General features: G+C 43.0%; 1 protein-coding gene across 1 annotated transcript in view; it reads right to left on the bottom strand.

Annotated features, from left to right (window-relative positions):
• LOC111147109 (UBA domain containing 2) overlaps positions 1-20,238 on the bottom strand; it is a 199,025-nt gene that overhangs the window by 135,216 nt on the left and 43,571 nt on the right. The window lies entirely within an intron of this gene.

Here is a 20,238-nt window from a genome sequence, read left to right as displayed (position 1 = left end):
TTGTACTGTCAACGAACTTGGACCAACGTATGATGACAGATACCCACCATTATGGCACCATACATAATCATTTCACCAACTTAAAAACACTCAGCGGTCTACCTATTCCTCACAGCCTCCCCCTTGGTGACCACTGATCTTTTCACTGTTTCCAGTTTCCAGAATATTATATAGTTGGAAATCATGCAGTAGTAATTGCCCTCCTTTACTCTGGAATATGCTTGTAAGGTTCCTCCATGTCTTTTCATGGCTTGATAATCTCATTTTTTAAATTACTTTTTTTTTTTTTTTTTTTAAGTAGGCTCCATATCCGGCATTGAGCCCAACGCAGGGCTCAAACTCATGACCCTGAGATAGAACTGAGCTGAGATCAAGAGTCAGATGTTTAACTGACTGAGCTAGCCAGGCACCCCTATAATCTCATTTCTTTTTAGCACTGAGTAATATTTCATTGTCTGGATGTGCCAAGTTTGTTTATCCATTCACCTACAGAAGGACATCTTGGATGCGTCCAAACTGGGGCAATTATAAGCAAACATCCATGTGTGTATAAACATTCACAGGCATATAACCATCTGAGTAATTTCTTATAGTTGTTACTATGTAAAAGAAACTAAGTCATGGAGAAAAAAATAAAAACATCTACCCAAAAAAGAAAACTCTAGGTCCAGATAGTTTCACTGGCCAAAACTGCCAAATAGTTAAGGAAGAAATGATACTAATTCTACAGAAATACTCTAAGAAAGTAGAAGAGAAGTTAACGTGTCCCAGCTAATTTTATCAGACCACCATTACCTTAATACCTAAAGCACACAAAAATATTACAAGAAAACTATGGACCAATATCACATATATATACAGACATAAAAATTCTCAACAAGGGGCACCTGGGTGGCTCAGTGGGTTAAAGCCTCTGCCTTCGGCTCAGGTCGTGATCTCAGGGTCCTGGGATCGAGCCCGGCATCGGGCTCTCTGCTCAGCAGGGAGCCTGCTTCTCCTCTCTCTCTGCCTGCCTCTCTGCCTACTTGTGATCTCTGTCTGCCAAATAAATAAATAAAATCTTTAAAAAAAAAATTCTCAACAAAATATCACCAAATCAAATCTAGAAATACATAAAGGGGAGAATACATCAAGTAGAGTTTATCACAGGAATGACAGGGATGTTTGTCATTCAGTTACCAATGTAATGCGCCATATAAAAGCAGTCTAAGTAGATCATACCAGTAGATGAAAAAAAATTGACAGAATTCAGTTTATTCATGATAAAAACTCTAGGCAAACTATAAATTAAGAGACTTCCTCAATCTGACAAAGGGAATCTAATAAATATGAACTAACATACTTAATGAAGAAAGAGTGAATGTCTCCCCCCAAAGATCAATCTGGAGTAACGTTATGTCAACTCTCTCCACCTATGCGGCTTCACACCAGGTGTCCTTGCCAGTGCAACAGGCAAGAAAATGAATAAAAGGCATATTAATTGGCAAGGCACAAAAATGTCTCTCTTCTCAGACAACATGGATATCTAAGTAGAAAATCTAAAAGGACCAATAACATCAACAAAAAGCTAGGAGAGCAGCTCCGTGAGAAAGTAGAATAGTGGGTACAAAGCGCTAGGAAGAATGGGAAATGGGGAGTTACTGTTGTGGTTTTTTGTTTTTTGTTTTTAAGCAGGCTCCATGTTCAATGTGGGGCTTGAACTCACGACCTTGAGATCGAGTCACATGCTCTACTAACGGAGCCAGCCAGGTGCTCCTGGGAATTACTGTTTAATGAGTACAGTGTCAGTTTTGCAAGATGAAAAAGTTCTGGAGAGCTGCTGCACAACAGTGTGAATATAGTTAACATTACTTAACTGCACCCCCTGAAAACAGTTAAGATGATAATATTACGTGGGACTTTTTTTCACCACACTTAAAAAAAAATACAATTAAAAAGCAATAGAAAGTGGGGCACCTGGGTGGCCCAGTCAGTGAAATGTCTGCCTTCAGCTCAGGTCACAGTCCTGGGGTCCCTGGGATAGAGTGTCCCAGGTTGGGCTCCCTGCTCAGCAGGGAGCCTGCTTGTCCCTCTCCTTCTGCACCCGTACCCCACCCCATTCATGCTCTCTAAATAGATAAATAAATAAATAAAATTTAAAAAAAAAGCAATCGAAAGCTTTGGTTTTGTTTTAAGTATGGGCATGACTTGATTATATCTGAATTGTCATATGACCACTTTTGCTGCCTTTGGCCTACTAAATACATGATACATGCTAACAGTTCTCTTTATATTAAATTATATCAGCATTCCTGGAATAAACCCCACTGGAAAAAAAATCAACTGTATTTCTATATACTAGCAAATCACTAAAATTTTTTCCCAAAATGCAAATGTCTATTACCATAATGCCAAACAACATGAAATACCAGATATGGATCTAGCAAAATATGTGCAAAATTTTTAAACTGAAAACTGTAATTCCTGGAGAGAAATTTTTTTAAAAAGACCTAAATATATGGAGATATACCATATGCATGGATTAGATGACTCAATATTGTTCAAATGCCAATCATCCTCAAACTGATATATAAAGTCAGTGTAATCCCAGGGAAATTCCAAAGTTCATAATAAAAAGCAAAAGAATTAGAATAGCAGAAGCAATTTTGGGGGAAAAAAGTTCGAAGGTTCATAATATCTGACCTCAAGATTTAGAAAGCTGTAATAATCAAGACAGTGCATTACTGAGAGAAGGAGAAACATGTGTCAGTGAGACTGACTACAGATTCTAGAAATACGCCCATTAGTACCTGGTCAAGTAATTTTTTTTTTGAAGATTTTATTTATTTATTTGACAGAGAGATCACAAGTAGGCAGAGAGAGGCAGGGAGTGAGAAGGAAAAGCAGGCTCCCCGCTGAGCAGAGAGCCCGACACAGGGCCCGATCCCAGGACCCTGGGATCAGACCTGAGCTGAAGGCAGAGGCTTTAACCCACCAAGCCATCCAGGCGCCCCTGGTCAATTTTTAACAAAGGTTCTAAGGTAATTCTATTTAAAAAGATACTCTCTTCAATAACAGAGGCTATAACAATTGGACATTCGTATATAAACAAATGACCTTCAACTTATAATTCATATCATATATAAAAATTAATGCAAAATGGGTCATACACCTAAATAAAAAACCTAAAACTATAAAATCTCTGTAACCATGAGTTAGGAAAGATCTTCTTAGAGTGAATACAATGAACATAAACTGTTTAAAAAAAAAAAACCTGATAGACAAGACTTCATCAAAATATAGACCTATGGTCTTTCAAAGATCAGGATTCAGAAAATGAAAAGACAAGGCAAACTGGAAGTATTTGCAGAATACATATTTGATAAAGAACTTGTGTCCAAAATTTAAGGAACTCTCATAGTTCAGTAATAAGAAAAAAAAAATTTAAACAGGAAGAAGGAAGAGATGGCAAAGATATACCGATAGCAAAGAAGCATATGGAAAAATGCTAATTTAGTCATTAGGGAAACGCAAAATAAAATAATAGTAAACAGTACATACCACTGTATATCCATTGGATTGGTTATTTTTTTTTAATTGATACTGCCAAATGACCTAAGGATGTAGAATAAATGAGATCCTCACACACTGCTGATCAGAGTGCAAAATGTTACTGATGCTGGAAAACAGTTTGTCGGTTTCTTATAAAGTAAAACATATACTATCATGGCACATAGAAAAATGAACAGAATCAGTACCAGGAAAGTTCAATATGGCTGTCAAATGCAAGATCGTTTGAAATTGATCACTGCAATTGATCAACTGATCATTGAAGTCAGTAATGTTTCTCCAATAATAAAACAACTACACTTAGGAAACAAAATAAATAAATATAAGAGCATTTACCATAACAAAAACTACATGGTAGCTAAGAATACAAATGTTTAAATCTAATAAACACAGATGTTATAAACAGAGATATTTCATGTTCTTGAATGAGAACACTTAACAAAGGTATCAGTTCTCTCCCAAATGAAACTATAAAATAAATGTCACCTCGGGGTGCCTGGGTGGCTCAGTGGGTTAAAGCCTTCGGCTCGGGTTGTGATCCCAGGGTCCTGGGATCGAGCCCCGCATCAGGCTGTCTGCTCCGCAGGGAGCCTGCTTCCCTTCCTCTCTCTCTGCCTGCCTCTCTGCCTACTTGTGATCTCTGTCTGTCAAATAAATAAATAAATTTTAAAAATAAATAAATAAATAAATAAATGTCACCTCAAATTCCAGCAAAAAATTTTTTTTCCAGCTAAAATTTTAAGATAACTGATTACTTACTCTAAAACTTACAAGGAAGAATAAAAGTACATCAATAGTTAGGTTTTTTAAAAAGATGAACAAAAAGTGGTTTGTTCTACTAGACATTAACATACACTAAAAGCAAAATAACTTAAAAATATTAGAGTATGGGGCACATGAACAGATAAACAGACCAATGGCACAAAATAGGGACCAAACAAGCAGACATATGCACGCCCGCACACACGCCCGCACACACACACATCCTCTGACCCTTCGTTTCTGCTCCTGGCTTTATTCATCAAAGACAGTCAACCATAGGTCCGTCAGAATCATATAAGTGTACGTGAGGATACAGATAAAACAAGATGAGTCGTTCACTGCTGAAGGTGGGGGAAGCTGAAGTGTGGATTCATTATAGTCTTCTCTCCACTTCTGTATCTGTTGAAAAATTTCTGTAATAAACCCAAATACCAAAGCAAAGACCAAAACCAAAGCATATGCTGCTTCAGTGACCCCCTACAGTACTTAGATAGAAGGCCCGTGCGTTGGGGGCTAGATTCCCAGAGCTGGAAGACATGGCCTCAAGCTGCTTAAGGAGCAAAACCTGGGACTGAGCCCAGGTGCCCGAAGACCTGTACACTGTACCGAAAAGGCTAGAAGTACTCCACTCAGCCCGCTGAAGCAGCAAAGACATTAAGCTCACATCAAGGGCCTTGAAAAAGAAAAGAATAAACCGCTTCAACAAACAGTTAAAATCCATGGCCTACATACCTAAATTTGTGGTCCTAGATTTAATGGCGTGGAATGGTATAGAAACTTGAAAGTAAGAAAACAATATAAAAGCCTGTCCAGGACAACAAAGACCCCTGGGGACTCAGCAGCAAGAAAAACAAAGTTCCTCTGTAGGGATAGTTCATGAGGGCTCCAACTAGGGCTAACACAAGGCTCTGGAAATGAGCTGACAATCAAAAATCACAAACCACAGGAGGCAGAAGCCTGCCTTGAAGGAGAATTTGACCACTGGAGAACGAGAAGTAACAGAACAATGAATAAAAGTGTAAAATGATTACACACGATCTTAAGGGAACAGGAACAAAAATGGAAACAACAGAACAGACCAGTATTCCTTCATCTCCAGAAAAATCAGAAATGGATCCGCACTGTCCTCTGAGTCAACACCCAGTCTGCCAGCCGCCTGTCAGGACCGTTGACCTCTCTTACCTCTGTGACTCCATCTCCTACTAACTTTCCCCCGCCCCCAACTCTGCTCCAGCCATCCGCTTGCTGGGCATCCACTGGAGGGCCTCTCTGCTGGCCTCCCTTCCTTGTGCCTGAAACATACTTCCCCCAGATCGCCACATGGCTCACTCCCCGACTCCGCCAGGGCTGTTCAAACGTCCCACGCTCCCTGAGGCCATTCCTGACCAACCCCACTCACATCCTGGCATTCTCTGTCCTGGCTGACTGGTTAGTTGGTTTATTATTTTTCACCCAGTGTAGATCACTATCAGACATACTATGTATTATCTTGTTTACTGCCTTCTACCTCCAATTAAAATGCAAATTCAATGAGAAATAGTCTCTGTTTTCATCAGTTCAAGATGCTTAGAGCCCAGAACAGTGTCTACCATAAACTTGGTGCTCAATACATACTTGTGGAATGCAGAAATGGGGAAATTAGAGAGAGATGATTATTCTCGTAAACTATGTGGTAGAATTCTCTCATTCACTCATTCATGGATATGTGCACACTCAAACATTTACTAAGTAGTTACTTTATACAAGGAGTATCAAGGTATTCCTTTCCTTACTGTGAAAATTCTTCCCTCTCCCCCTGTGCCAAAAAGATGAAAACTGACTTTTCCCCCCAAAAAATTTACCACAAAATACCAGTATATTTTGTAGGTTATTAAAAGTACACAGACAGTATAATAAAAATCAACTTTCACGGTTCAGCTTCCTGTTCCTTATTTTTATCTTTCCTTAGAATGAACTCATGTGTGTGTCCATATCAACAACACCAATTTCTATATGACTATTGCTAAGGACAACTTCTTGTCTCCTACTTACTCAGTTTTGGGGCTTTGAGAATATTCTACTAATTGTTGATACCTATTATCTATATGCGGTTTTTGTTACAGAAATGCTAGAAGAAGGTATTAAAATCTACTACCCCATCTGTGCCTAAGAATTAGCTAAGGTACATGATTTAGGAGGACAAAAGCTGCTGACTGTACCATGGGATTATAATATCCACCTCTGCTAAGTTCCAATTGTTTTCTTACAAATAGCTACAGGCACGTGCATTCTGGTAAAAATGCAGCCTGTGCCTCATTCAAGTCTTCAGAGACACAAAACACTAAACAATATTACTATACCCCTTTGAAGAAAATCTCTGCTCATAATTCTCTTTGATTAGCCCAATAATTTTCAGATGACACGGAATATTTTTTTTTCCTTAAGGTTACTATTGGGGCCAAGCAGGACAGTGTCTCACCTTGCTTAGTTATAAGTCTGGAGTTGTGCTGTATTAAGCCCACTCATAATCAGAACCTAAACTTATTAGATTTGTATCATAGGAGTTTCACAATTGCTATACCTATGGTATCTGAAATACTATGTCACGTAGTTTAGGAAAAGATAAACACATATACACAATACCGGTTTTAAATTCTATGGTATATCCTCTACAAAAAATATTCACTGGGTATCCAAGCTGTGCTGTTTGTACAATTACAATATGTATCTTTCATTTATCTGATTTCACTGTATGGTCCACATTTAATAACTTTCAGAACAGGCTTACAGCTTCTGTGACCAAGTTCTGCCTCACGCTGCCATCTAGTGGTTTATAGTGTGACTGCAGGCAAAGCCTATTAAACTGTAGGCGTGGGGCGCCTGGGTGGCTCAGAGGGTAAAGTGTCTGCCTTTGGCTCAGGTCATGATCTCCAGGGCCTGGGATCGAGCACCAGGTTGGGCTTCCAGCTCAGTGGGGAGCCTGCTTCTCACTCTCCCTTTGTCACTCCCCCTGCTTGTGCTCTCTCTGTCTCTGTCTCTCTCTCTCAAATGAATAAACTAAAAATCTTAATTTTTAAAGAAAAAATTGTGGACTGTGCTCTTTCTGAAAAATAGCTTTAACAAAGAAGCTTAAATAATCCATATCAAAGTTCTGTAAAAACTGTAATATATTAAAAATATATATTTTATACATTTTACTTTACAAATGCTTCAAAGAGGTCATCCTACCAGCTCTTTATCTAGGTCTTGTCATTTTACCCTTATTTTAATGGTGTCAAGATTCATTTCCTTCTGTCCCTGTTTAACTATCTATAAAATATTTTCTGGAAGAATATTCTTGAAAAAATTTTAAATACTCTGCTCATAAGAAAGCAAAGTCAATCATTTAGATTATATAGAAAAATAACAGAACCTCTTCATTTTACAAATAGTGTTACCTCAATAGTGTAATAACTCCATACTGCATTGAATTACATCCTTGTTATTTTTTATTGAGGTAGAAGTGATATAAAAAATATAGTAGTTTCAGGTATACAACATAATGATTTGATATTCAAATGTATTACAAAATGACCACCTTGGTTAAGTCTAGTTATTATCCATCACCATATTTAGTTACAAAATTTTCTTTCCCTCCTTTTAAGGAGTTATTTATTTATTTATTTTTGGAAAGAGAGAGAGAGAGACAGCAGGATAGGCAGAGGGAGCGGGAGAGAATCTTAAGCAGATTCCCAATGAGTGTGGAGTCAGATGTGGCGCTCGGTCTCACAACCCTGAGATCATGACTACAGCTAAAATCAAGAGTCGGATGCTCAACTGACTTAGCCACCCAGGTGCCCCCAAAATTTTCTTTCATATGAGAATTTTATTATGAGAATTTTAAGATACACTTTCTCAGCAATTTTCAAATATGAGATACAATATTTTTTAAATGCTTCACGAATTTGCATGTTGTCCTGGAACAGAAGTCATGCTAATCTCTGTATCCTTCCAGTTTTTACACATGTGCCGCCAAAGCGAGTACTACAATGTTATTATTAGCTGTTCACTACAGTGTACATTACACAACCAGGAGTTTTTTAAGTAACTGAAAGTTTGTACCTTTTGACCCCCTTCACCTATTTCTCCCACCCCATCAACCCCTGCTTCTGGCAATCACCAATCTATTCACTGTATCTTATATAATAAGCTCAGTTTGGTTTAAAATTTCGTATTACTGGGGTGCCTGGGTGGCCCAACGGTTAAGCATCTGCTTTTGACTCGGGTCATGATCCCCGGGTCCTGGGAGCCCCGAGTAGGGCTCCCTGCTCAGTGCTGAGCCTGCTTCTCCCTCTCCCTCTGCTTGCCATTCCCTCTTCTTGTGAGCTCTCTCTCTCAAATAAATAAAATCTTTAAAAAAAAAAATAGAGTAAAATAAAACCACATTACTAAGATCATACAGTATCTGTCTCTCTGATCTCACTTAGCATCATGCCCTCAGTGTCCATCCATATGGTCACAAATGGCAGGATTTCTTTCTTTTTAAATGACTATTCCAGTGTATGTGTGTCGTGAGTCTCACGGTACAGAAGAACCCAGAATCAGAGATGCTCAGGGTGTGAAGGGCTTTCACCGGGGCCCGGCTCCTGCCACCTGCTCCGCTCCGGAGTTCTGGACGACAGCCCGCCCCCTGCTCCCCCAGGCACAGCTCGGGCGTCTTCAGTGTCCCCACTTCAGCATCTCCCAAGGGGATCACTTTGCCTTGAGACCCCGAGTGCCAGAGTTACTCCTGACCCAGTCCAGTAACTTCTGTAGCATCTCCCTGGTCTTAATTCGCCCTTGGCCCCGCTCCACCCCGTTTTCAACTCCACATTCCTGCGGCCTCCTCCAGCGACGGAAGACTGTTCTCCTGCCCCATCTGCCCTGGCGGGTTACACCGCCGCTCTCACCTGCTCCTCACGTGCAGGTCCGTGGCCCCGCCCCGCCCCGATGCCGCCCAGATGCCGCCCCGGACCACCCGAGCGGCGCCCGCTGCCCCGGAAGGCGGCGTGCGGCGTCCCCGAGCACGTCAGCGGTAACCGGCAGGTGCGCCGTGACGTCGTGAGGTCATGACGTCGCGACGCCACCCCGCAGGCCTCCTGCGGCTCTTCCACACCGGACTGCCGAAGCCCCAGCTCGGCCATCCAGGGCCCCACGGCTGCTGTCTGCAGGCTGAAGCGAAGGACCTAACGCTCCCTCTCCGGCGTGTCACATGCCGACTGCCCCACGCCTCGGGGCGCCTGAACGGGCTCACGTGGCAGAGCTGCTGCTCTTTGAAGACACAATTAGCAGTTGCCCCCAAATTGATTTCTCCCTTCTCTCTAGGGATTTGGCTGTCTTGCTAAGGATTGTTTCCCAGCCCGCCCCCCATGATTAGGTGAGGCCACATAACCAAGTTCTTACCAAAGGTGTGCGAGCAGCGTGACATTTACAATCTCCAAAGCACCTGGTGGAAAAGCAATCCCTCATGCTGGACCTCCCTCCTAACTCCTCCATGCGCGCTGGGAATGGAAATGACGGATCCTACCAGCCCTGCCCCTTCACGACTTTCCTGAACAGAGCTCGCTTACCCAACACGGGAGTTAAGAAGAGGGACAGACCTCTGTGTCTCCAGCCACTGCACTCAGGGCTTCGCTGTCCCAAGACAGCTCAGGGACACCTGGTGGCTCAGTCCGCTGAGACGGACACCTGGTTTCAGCTCAGGTCCTGCATGACCTCACGCTCAGGTCGGGATCTCAGGGTTGTGGGATCGAGCACCCTGTAAGGCCCCACACTCAGTAGAGGGTGTGCCTGAGAGTCTCTCTCCCTTGGCCCCTCTCCCCATTCGTTGAAGCGTGCCCTTCCTCTCAAATAAATCTTTAAACATACACAAACACACAGACACGAGCTTAGCTTCTACCACTACTAAAAGATCTTCCCAGCTTTTGTAATTTGAAAATTTGATGAGCAGACATGCTACATTTTTAAAGAAATCATTGATAAATATCAATCAGGATGAGCAGAGAACAAAAACACTATAGGAATGGGGCGCCTGAGTGGCTCAGTGGGTTAAAGTCTTTGCCTTTGGCTCAGGTCATGATCCTGGGGTCTTGGGATCAAGCCCCGCATGGGGTTCCCTGCTCAGCCGGGAGCCTGTTTCCTCCTCTCTCTCTCTGCCTACTTGTGATCTCTGTCAAATAAATAAACAAAATCTTTAAAAAAAAAAAAAAAAAAAAAAAAAACTATAGGAAGGTAAATGCCATTCTTCACTTTCATATTACTGTAATAATAGAGACAAATGATTTCCAGAGCATAAGAAAAAAGCACCTGCAAGTGGAAGGCTCTGAAGTCAGCCAATTCTACAACAGAGCTTGCTTCTGTCTACCCTATTTTACACCCTCCTGGATGAAGAAAGCTGCTGGGCACTACAGGTACTCTTCAGATTAAATCACTGGGAAAGGTCCTTTAAAAACACGTGGATTTTACTTAGGAAACTCTACCCTAACATTAAAAAATTTAAAGCTTTTCAATTTATCCTTATCATGAGAACATGATACAGGATAAAACGAAGCCAAAAAAAAAAAATTTCTGTACACTACAGGGCACACTCAGTAAAAAGCAACCTATGGAATAAGAGGAAATATTTGCAAATCATACACCTATCTGATAAGGGATTATTATTTAGAAAATATAAAGAACTCCTACAATTCAACAAAGAAAAACCTGATTAAAAAATGGACAAAGGGGGTACCTGGGTGGCTCTAATGGTTAAAGCCTCCGCCTTTGGCTGGGGTCATGATCACAGGGTCCTGGGATCAAGCCCCACATTGGGCTCTCTGCTCAGCGGGGAGCCTGCTTCCCCCTCTCTCTGCCTGCCTCTCTGCCTACTTGTGATCTCTATCAAATAAATTTTTTAAAAAATCTCTAAAAATGGACAAAGGACATGAATAGACATTTCTCCAAAGATATACGAATGGCCAACGAGCACATGAAAAGATGTTCAACATTGCTCATCATCAGGGAAACAAAAATCAAAAGCACAATGAGATACCACCTCACACCCATTAGAACTGCTACTGTCAAAACAAAACAAAATAACAAGCGTTGGCAAGTGTGGAGAACTTTGTACCCATGGGGGCGCCTTGGTGGCTCAGTGGGTTAAGCCTCTGCCTTTGGCTCAGGTCATGATCTCAGGGTCCTAGGATTGAGCCCCGCATTGGGCTCTCTGCTCAGCAGGGAGCCTGCTTCCCCCTCTCTCTCTGCCTGCCTCTCTGCCTACTGTGATCTCTCTCTGTCAAATAAATAAATAAAATCTTTTAAAAAAAGAAAGAAAGAAATTTGTACCCTTGTGCATTACTGGTGGAAATGTCAAGTGGTGCAGGCATTAGAGAAAACAGTGTGGCAGTTCCACAAAAACTAAAAACAGAATTACATGATCCAGCAATTCTACTTCTGGATATACACCCAAAAGTTCTCAAATACCCATGTTAATAGCAGCATTAGTCCTAAGGGCCAAAAGCTGGAAGCAACCCAAGTGTCCATCAACAGGAGAATGGATGAACAAAATGTGGCAGATTCACACAACTGGACAGTCAGCCCTAAAGAGGAAGGAAACTCAGACACCTGCTACAGCAGGGATGACAGTGAGGACATTATGCTCAGTGAAGTAAGCCAGTCACAAAGGACAAATACTGTATGATTCCACTTAAGTGAGGAGGAATCTAGAAGGTAGAAAGGTGGCTGCCAGGGGCTAAAGGGAGAGATGGGAGTTGGCTGTTTAATGAGGACAGAGTTTCAGTTCCAGAAGAGGATAGAAGCTCTGGAGACTGGTTGCTCAACGGTGTGAATGTACTTAACACTACTGAACTATACACTCCAAAGTGGTTAAGACAGGGCGCCCGGGTGGCTCAGTGGGTTACAAGTCTGCCTCCGGCTCAGGCCATGATCCTGGGGTCCTGGGATCGAGCCCCGCATTGAGCTTGCTTCTCCCTCTCCTCCTCACTCATGCTCTCTCTCTTGCTATCTCTGTCTCTCTCTCTCTCGAATAAATAAATCTTTAAAAAAAAAATGGTTAAGATAGTAAATTTCATGTTGTTTTATTTTCCCATAATTAAAACATTTTATTTTATTTTTTTAAAGATTATTTATTTATTTGACAGAGAGAGCAAGCAGGGGGAGCGGGAGAGGGAGAAGCAGGCTTCCTGCGATCCCAGGAGCCCAGGACCAAAGGCAGACACTCAACTACTGAGCCACCCACATGCCCCAAAACATTTTAAAAACCGTATCAAATTTGTTCCAAGGCCACCTTTACATTTAACTCTTAACAGAATATCAGGCAGAAATAACATTTAAAATGGAATCTTCTCACGGCCCTAGCCCAGGGATACAGGTCCTACAGAGGAAAATGGTTCTTAAAAAAGACAACATGCACTACGGGAAGACACGGTCTATAAGCCAAAATATTTTGTTAGAGGAATGAGGACATGTCAGTTACCGAATACTACTGAATATAGAAACACTTAGAAATTAACATTAAAATATTTTATTACCTTCTACCAATTAATAGCTCTCTAAATTTTTTATTTCGAAAATAAATAAAAATTTTATTTCAGTCTCAGTAAGACTTCAGATCAGGTAAAGGTGAAGCTCAAGGGCTCCAAAAACATGTGATCACCTGTAGGTGGCAGTAAAAGCACAGTGTTCACGTCACTGCAGGGATGCGATCACACACGAGCAATCTACACTACTTCCGCAGGTTCTCCTACGGAAATAAATGGTCTGAACTTCTCCCACACAACAAGTGTTTCTCCTGCCCAAACACGTCCCCGCCCAGGGCTGTTACTCCACCAATTCCAATCTCTGTTTTTGGCTCTTTCTTTGGCTTGATACGTCTTTGTGATCCTATCTACCTAGAAACATGAGGTATTTGATTCTGGGGACACGGCATCGTTTACTTTCTTACAGAAAAAGAAACAAACACTAGTCAAATCCATGGCCTATTTCCCAAGGGCCTACTAACTGAGGAGGCTTCTGTTGGGTGCTCTGAAGCCCCGGCGGATGGGGGTGCTGGGGGCTCATTAACAAGACAGACGTACAACATGAAGAACAACACGAGACGAGGGAGTGCCGTTGAGGGAGGGACAGACATTCCAGGCACCTCTAGCTCCCAGTTCTAAAACCTCTGATTTCTGTTAGGAGAGTGAAGCCCACACTAGAGGCAGGATGAAGCCGCCCAAAGGTCTGCATCCCTCGGTCCAAACACACAGCCCCGCAGGCTGCCGACGGCCGAGGACGGCACTACCCACCGGCTCCCTTCCCCTGCCTGTTAAGATTCTTTCAGACCGTGCAGCTTGCAGGTGGCAAGAGGCCGTTCGAACCGAAGGTCATACACTTCTCATCAAGAATATCCACACAAGGGGAACCAGGCTGGCTCACCTGGCGGAGCATGTGACTCCTGATCTCGGGGTTGTGAGTTTGAGCCCCACACTGCATGTGGAGCCTATTAAAAATTAAAAAATATATATCCACAAGAGAAGTATAAGCATTAAGATGACAGCATTGCTGCAAGAACTCAACTGACTCATCACTGGGACCACATCAATTCTTCGAGCATAAGAGGGAGAGTGCTGGCAAAAAGCCCTTCTGAGTAACCGAGAAATCAGCAGAGCTTTATTACCAAGGAAACAAACAGCCCGCACATCTCTGTGTCCCCCTCTGCAGGTTGAGTACAGTGTCTCCATGAGCTCCTCCACCACCAAGAACGACGGATCTCCCGGGAGAGGGTGGGGGCCAAGTGACCGACAGAGGGCAGCCTGGACCTGGCGTGTTCTCACAGCCGCACCTGCTGCCTGCCCTGTGGAAAAGGACGGGTTACAGGACAAAGGTCAAAGCGGACAGGCAAATTACCTGCCGGGGCCCAACAAGCTTGCAGAAACGGATTACCATATAAAGAATAAATAGTAAAATCCAATCTGTTAAGAGGAGTCAAGTTGACTTAAAGATAAATGGAAAATGAGGTAAAAACACACACACACTAAAGACCACCACCACAACAGGAAACGGGGACGGAAGGCAAAGGCCAGAACCGCTTCGGAAGAGAACCCAGACACCTACACACACGTTGAGGCTTCCCCAAATGGATCCTGGACACAGGGAGGCTTATGTGCAGCGACATGAGGGCACAGAGCCCCAGGTTCTGGCCCATGTCTCTCACCTGGTGCCCGACAAAGAGAAAATACCGCAGTGGGAAGAGCACCTTAGAGTTGTGTGGTGCCAAAGGTGGGAGGCCTTTCCAGAAAGCCTTATCCAACTTCCCCTTTCTTCACTTGTGAAGAGTGATGATCAGAGAAATGAACTTTTTTTTTTAAGCTAACTGGGCCAATTAATTAGTGGCAGAGGTAAAGCTCCCACACTAACCATTCCCAGTCTGAAAATTCCCAGGAAAAATTAAAATGTGCCACAAAGGAAAAAAGGGGACATTTCAGGCAGGAGAAAGACAAAGAGAACTAGTATTTTGGTGTCTAAAACATGCACTTTATTTACATAAGCTCTAAGGAATGAGATGATTCACAGGTAAGAACCAAGACAAGGTGTTTAAAAAAAATTACTCGTAGAAACAGTTTCCAAGAGGCAGAAACACCCAACCAGTCTCTGCCAACTCAAAGCACAAGTTGAAAAAAAAAACAAAAAAGCAAAAAAAAACTTTCTTGAATATGAAATGTAACACGCATACTAAAAAGTGCAGTGTGCTGGGAAATCCATTTGCTCCTTTTCCCTTCTCCACCCTGCTCTGTCCAAGAAGGGTATAGATGGCATCGGAAGGCTCCGGGTCTCCAGCTTCCACTGTGTTCTGCTGGTGGGGGCCTCTGAGCAGACTTAAGTGGAGAGAAGCCCAAGCTGGGGGACTTATTCCTGTAGTTCCCTCTTGCAAGCTTTCCTCAACAGAAAGTCACCACTCTTCTCCAAGCAGGTTTCCCTCCCTCCTCCTTCTAGTAACCTCTCCTGCCCTGGATCTCTTCGTCCCATAGGGGCGGGGGTCACCACAAGGCCACAGTCCTGCCAGTTTCCCCTTTCCTAACGAGGCGCCAGTCCTGTGTCATGAGGCTCTTACGAATGAGCCCTCCTTGACTCATCTTAAAATCTCTTTCCACTGACACCCTTACAGATACAAAGACAGAATGAAAATAAACAGTTAAATGAATTATCACAAAATAAACACTAGAGTTATGAGCACTTAGGTCAATAACTAGAATTGCCAGCATCCCAGAAGCTCTCCGGTATGCCCTCCTTTTCATTGTATGCGCCCACAAACCTCTAAGAAGTTTCAGCACCTAAGCATGAGACCCGCAAAATCTGATTTCAGTTTGTTCTACTTTTTGGAATTCATATAAATGAAATCATACAATATAAATTCCTTCACATCTGGCTTTTTTCACTGAACTCTATATACCCAAGATTCACCCATGTTGTGGCACGTGCCCGCTATGGGATTCATTTCAATTGTGAAAAGCATTGACCTGTATATCTACACAACCACCGGTTCATCCATTCTACAGCTGAACATGTGGTTGTTCCAGCGCTACTACAAACAATGTTACTGTGAACATTCTTATCTACGTTTCCTGAGGCCCAGGAGCACCCACGTCTACCTAGGAATGCAATCTGAGTCAGCAGGTAGCTGTATTTTCATTTCACTACTTAGTAACCAACTATTCTCCAAACTGAGACTCCCACCAGCAATGCAAAAGAGTTTCCAGTTGCATTCTGGAATATACGATTTCCTTTAACTGTGAGACCAGAGTCCGTAGAAGGCCACCACATACCTCACAGGAGCCAGAGAGTTCTGTCCTCGGGACTCTGGGTCTCTAGCCGGCTAGTGCAATGTCACAGTGCTAACTCCTGGCATGGGGTCCTGCAGAATTTCAGTGGGTCCAGGACTCATTTCACTGTTAGGTGGCAGCCTTCTGCTAAAATCCTCTAAGGGAGAGAATCTTTACTATCTTTAAGGAACTCTACTTTCATTGCTGATTTAGGTCTATTTTAACTAGAATTATAGATCGCTTTGGTTATGTAGGCTCAATTTGTTTGCTGTGAGTGAAGTAACTGCTTGATTCTCTATATGCTTGTAAAGTTTTTCAACTGTACAAAAATTGCCAAAGAAAAGGAATTTGGAAATTGCTAAATTTGTAATACAATTAAGGAAAGCAAGTAAAAAGGAGGTTCGTATCAACTTGGCCGAAGGACTGTAGCTATAAGGTGCTGACACTTTTTGTAAAAACAGATTTAGACAAATAGTACCTCCATCTTCTTTATCCAGAAAACACTAAACATAGCTCCCTCATTAAAAGTAAACAAAACACAAACACACACATGCATACACACAAAACAGAACAGTCTGTGGAGATACAAGTTTGACAGAGAGAGGGGCAGGGCAACAAAGATTCTATAACCTCAAAGTGGGAAACCGTTTGGGTCACCGAACAGTAAGAGTCCAGCCCTACCCCCACCCTGGTTCACGGCACTCCTCACTTCCCTCACAACCCTCTTCTTGGGGACAGGCGGGCTGTCTACCAACCACTCCAGCCTTCTGGGTTGATGGCCACCCTCACTGGAAGAAGCAAACATTAAGAACAGTGATCCCTTCCCCAAAACGCTTGGGTAAAGAATTAGCAAGATCCCTGCCCCTTGCACGTGCAATGATAAAGAGAATATGTTAACAACAGGAAACAGAATCTATCTGTGGTTTGGACAAATATAACTGGGACTTACTGTATAAATCTATTAACTACATCCTTCCAAAGAATTATGAAATTGGCCTAACTAAACTATATTCACTCAAAAACTGGGCTCAAGTGCTAAAATAAAAATTCACTGACCTCTAAACCAGGATTCAAGAATGGAACGAAAGCAAATCATTTCACAAAGCAAAGGGAAGTGAAGCCCTTGGGATATGTGAAGTCCTTCCTCTGCAAGGTAACAAATGTCTCTTTCCCCCATATTCCAGTAAGTGAGGAAAGTACAGCGGCATGAACAGTACCAGAATGAGGGAAGGCCTACTCTAATAAAAAACGTCATTAAGCTCAAGTATTAAAAAAGCAGACTGGAGGGGCACCTGGGTGGCTCAGCGGGTTAAAGCCTTTGCCTTCGGCTCAGGTCATGATCCCAGAGTCCTGGGATGGAGCCCCACATCCGGCTCTCTGCTCAGCAGGGAGCCTGCTTCCCCCTCTCTCTCCATCTGCCTGCCTCTCTGCCTACTTGTGATCTCTGCCTGTCAAATAAATAAATAAAATCTTTTAAAAAAAAAAGCGAACTGGACACTGTAAGAGTTTTTACTTCTTGATCAGTTGTTTACTCGCTGCCAAATGGTTCCGGGGAATTCTTCTCACTGTCATTCTTTTTGACAACCAACATAAAGGTGCTGTGGAGGACGAGGGACACAGGGAATGGTGAGAAGCACCACATGGCTCATGGAGAGGAGAGGACGGTCACTGCCCTGAGCCTGAGTGTCTACACTGGCCTGGTGATTGGCAGGTCCCCTCCCTTAGGAGGGTCAGAGCATCCCTGATGCTGTCACCTGGCTCGATGATCCAGCCGCGACTCCCTCAACCCTCCACTTCTTCACCTGCATTTTCAGTCATGCATCCCACCAATATTTATTAAATGCTTGCTACACACACACACACACACACACACACACACACACAACACAGGCCAATCTGTGGAGGAGAACAGGGCAGGACATAGTCCACAATAATACACAGGCCACCACGGGGACAAGAACCAAGTGCCAAGGAATCTTACAGGGAGAATAACCAACCCGGCTCCAGAGGCCAGGGAAGGTTTCCTGGAAAGGGCAGAACTGGAAATAAGACCCCAGGACACACAGCCACTGGCCAAGCCAAGAGATGTTACCGTTGGTGGGACAGCACACGGAAGGCAGGGAAGAGCCAATGCAGAAGGTCCCACGGGGGTAAAACGGAGAGGACGTGACAAACGAGAGCTGATCTACCCTCATGCTGCGCATCTGCTTCTCTCTGCAAGAGTGGCAAGTCAGAAGAAACCAATTTCCCTGTTTTCCATAAAGGACTCCGATCTTAATGAGCTACACGCCATCACTGCACCGGTTGATTTTAGCAGCAAAGAGAGCATTAGTCAACACTTAATGAAAAAAAAAAAAAAAAACAACTTGTGACAGGGTATATGAAATTAAGGCAATGGAAAGACTGGATCTGCAGGTAAGAGGTTCCTACTCCAGCTGAAATAGCAAACTCCTGAACCACACATGAAGCACAAACCCATGCGTAAAACCCGAAGAACGTAAGGGAGTGAGGAATGAGTCCTGTCTGGTGAATCCGCCAACGCAGTCACTTCGTAACAAGCTGACTCCAGCAGCCCGGGGGGGAAAAGGGGGAACCTGGGGGAGGGGTGGGGGTGGGTCTGAGTTCCTCAGCAAGGGACTGGCCCTCCTGGGCTTTGCATCCCTGTCGACACAAGAAGGAGTTGCTTAGGTTGCTGTCAATGCTTCTAAAACCCATTACTACGATGATGACAGCTTATCACAGTCAAAAGTACTTAATCCCCGGGGTGCCTGGGTGGCTCGGTGGGTTAAAGCCTCTGCCTTCAGCTCAGGTCATGGTCTCAGGGTCCTGGGATCGAGCCCCACAGCGGGCTTCCTGCTCAGTGGGAAGCCTGCTTCCCCTTCTCTTTCTGCCTGCCTCTCTGCCTACCTGTGATCTCTCTGTCATATAAATCTTAAAAAAAAAAAAAAAAAAAGTACTTGGGCAGCTGGGTGGCTCAGTGGGTTAAACCTTCTGCCTTCAGCTCAGGTCATGATCCCAGGATCCTGGGATCGAGCCCCACACTAGGCCCTCTGCTCAGCAGGGAGCCTGCTTCCCCCACTCTCTCTACCTGCCTCTCTGCCTACTTGTGATCTCTGTCAAATAAATAAATAAAATCTTTAAAAAAAAAAAAAAGTACTTACTCCCCAAAGGCAAGAATTTAAATAACTTTATAAGTCACAGGCTTACTATGGTTTTATCCATAAAAAAAGAACATGGACAAAAAGAACATGAGCCCTCAAGCTGTCTTAAATTCAAAAAGCAAATAGTGAAGTTCATGTACCCTTAAAAAGTTGACAAATCATGCATCACCAAAAATAAAGATAAGTAAAATTTTAATACAAGCAAATGAGATAATTTTTTTTTTTAAGAAAACAGAAAGTAAAAAATTTAATGTAATGAGGCAGGCAATGACTGGGGTTGCTCACTTCCCTTCCCATTGGTTTCATTTCCCTTTCAAGGTTAAAATACTCCCAACATGCAAACTACTCCACTGAAGAATTCCAGTCCTTTCATAGCAATCTGCAGAGATGTTTACACAAAAGGGATTATTTTAGACTTCCATGTGACAGAAAAGGACAGAATGCATTGGGGGATTAAAAAATAAAGTAGGGGGTACCTGGGTGGCTCAAGGCGGTTAAGCATCTGACTCTTGATTTCCACTCGGGTCATGATCTCAGGGTCGCAAGATCGAGCCCTGTGCTTAGGGGGAATCTGCTAGAGATTCTTTCTCCTTCTCCTTCTGCCCCTCCTACCCCCCACCCACCTCGCACTCACTACTCTTGGGGGAGAAAAAAAAAAAAAGCAAACCAAAGTGCATAAATGCATATGCAAGACAGAAGCAAATAACCGAGGATCCCAATTTTAACCACTCAGAAATATCTTAACAATAAAAGTGGGTATTTTAGGATTTTAGGAACTTTGTGGTGAAGGGTTAACTCTGTTTCAGAGTTAACAAAGTTAACAAAGTGCCAGGCACTATGTTAAGAACATGGAATTTTTCTGATTTAGGGTCACAATCCTACCAGATGAGTATTAGTTCTACCTCAACTGTATAGAGACTAAGTAGGAACAGAGACTCAGTGGGGTTGAGTAACTAGACAAAGTAACACAG

The sequence above is a fragment of the Enhydra lutris genome, unplaced genomic scaffold (assembly GCF_002288905.1).
Source record: "Enhydra lutris kenyoni isolate GAN:26980312 unplaced genomic scaffold, ASM228890v2 scaffoldscaffold15, whole genome shotgun sequence".
Classification (NCBI taxonomy): Eukaryota; Metazoa; Chordata; class Mammalia; order Carnivora; family Mustelidae; genus Enhydra; species Enhydra lutris.
The sequence above is the reverse complement of the archived record's forward strand: the minus strand, read 5'-3'. Positions and strand labels throughout refer to the sequence as shown.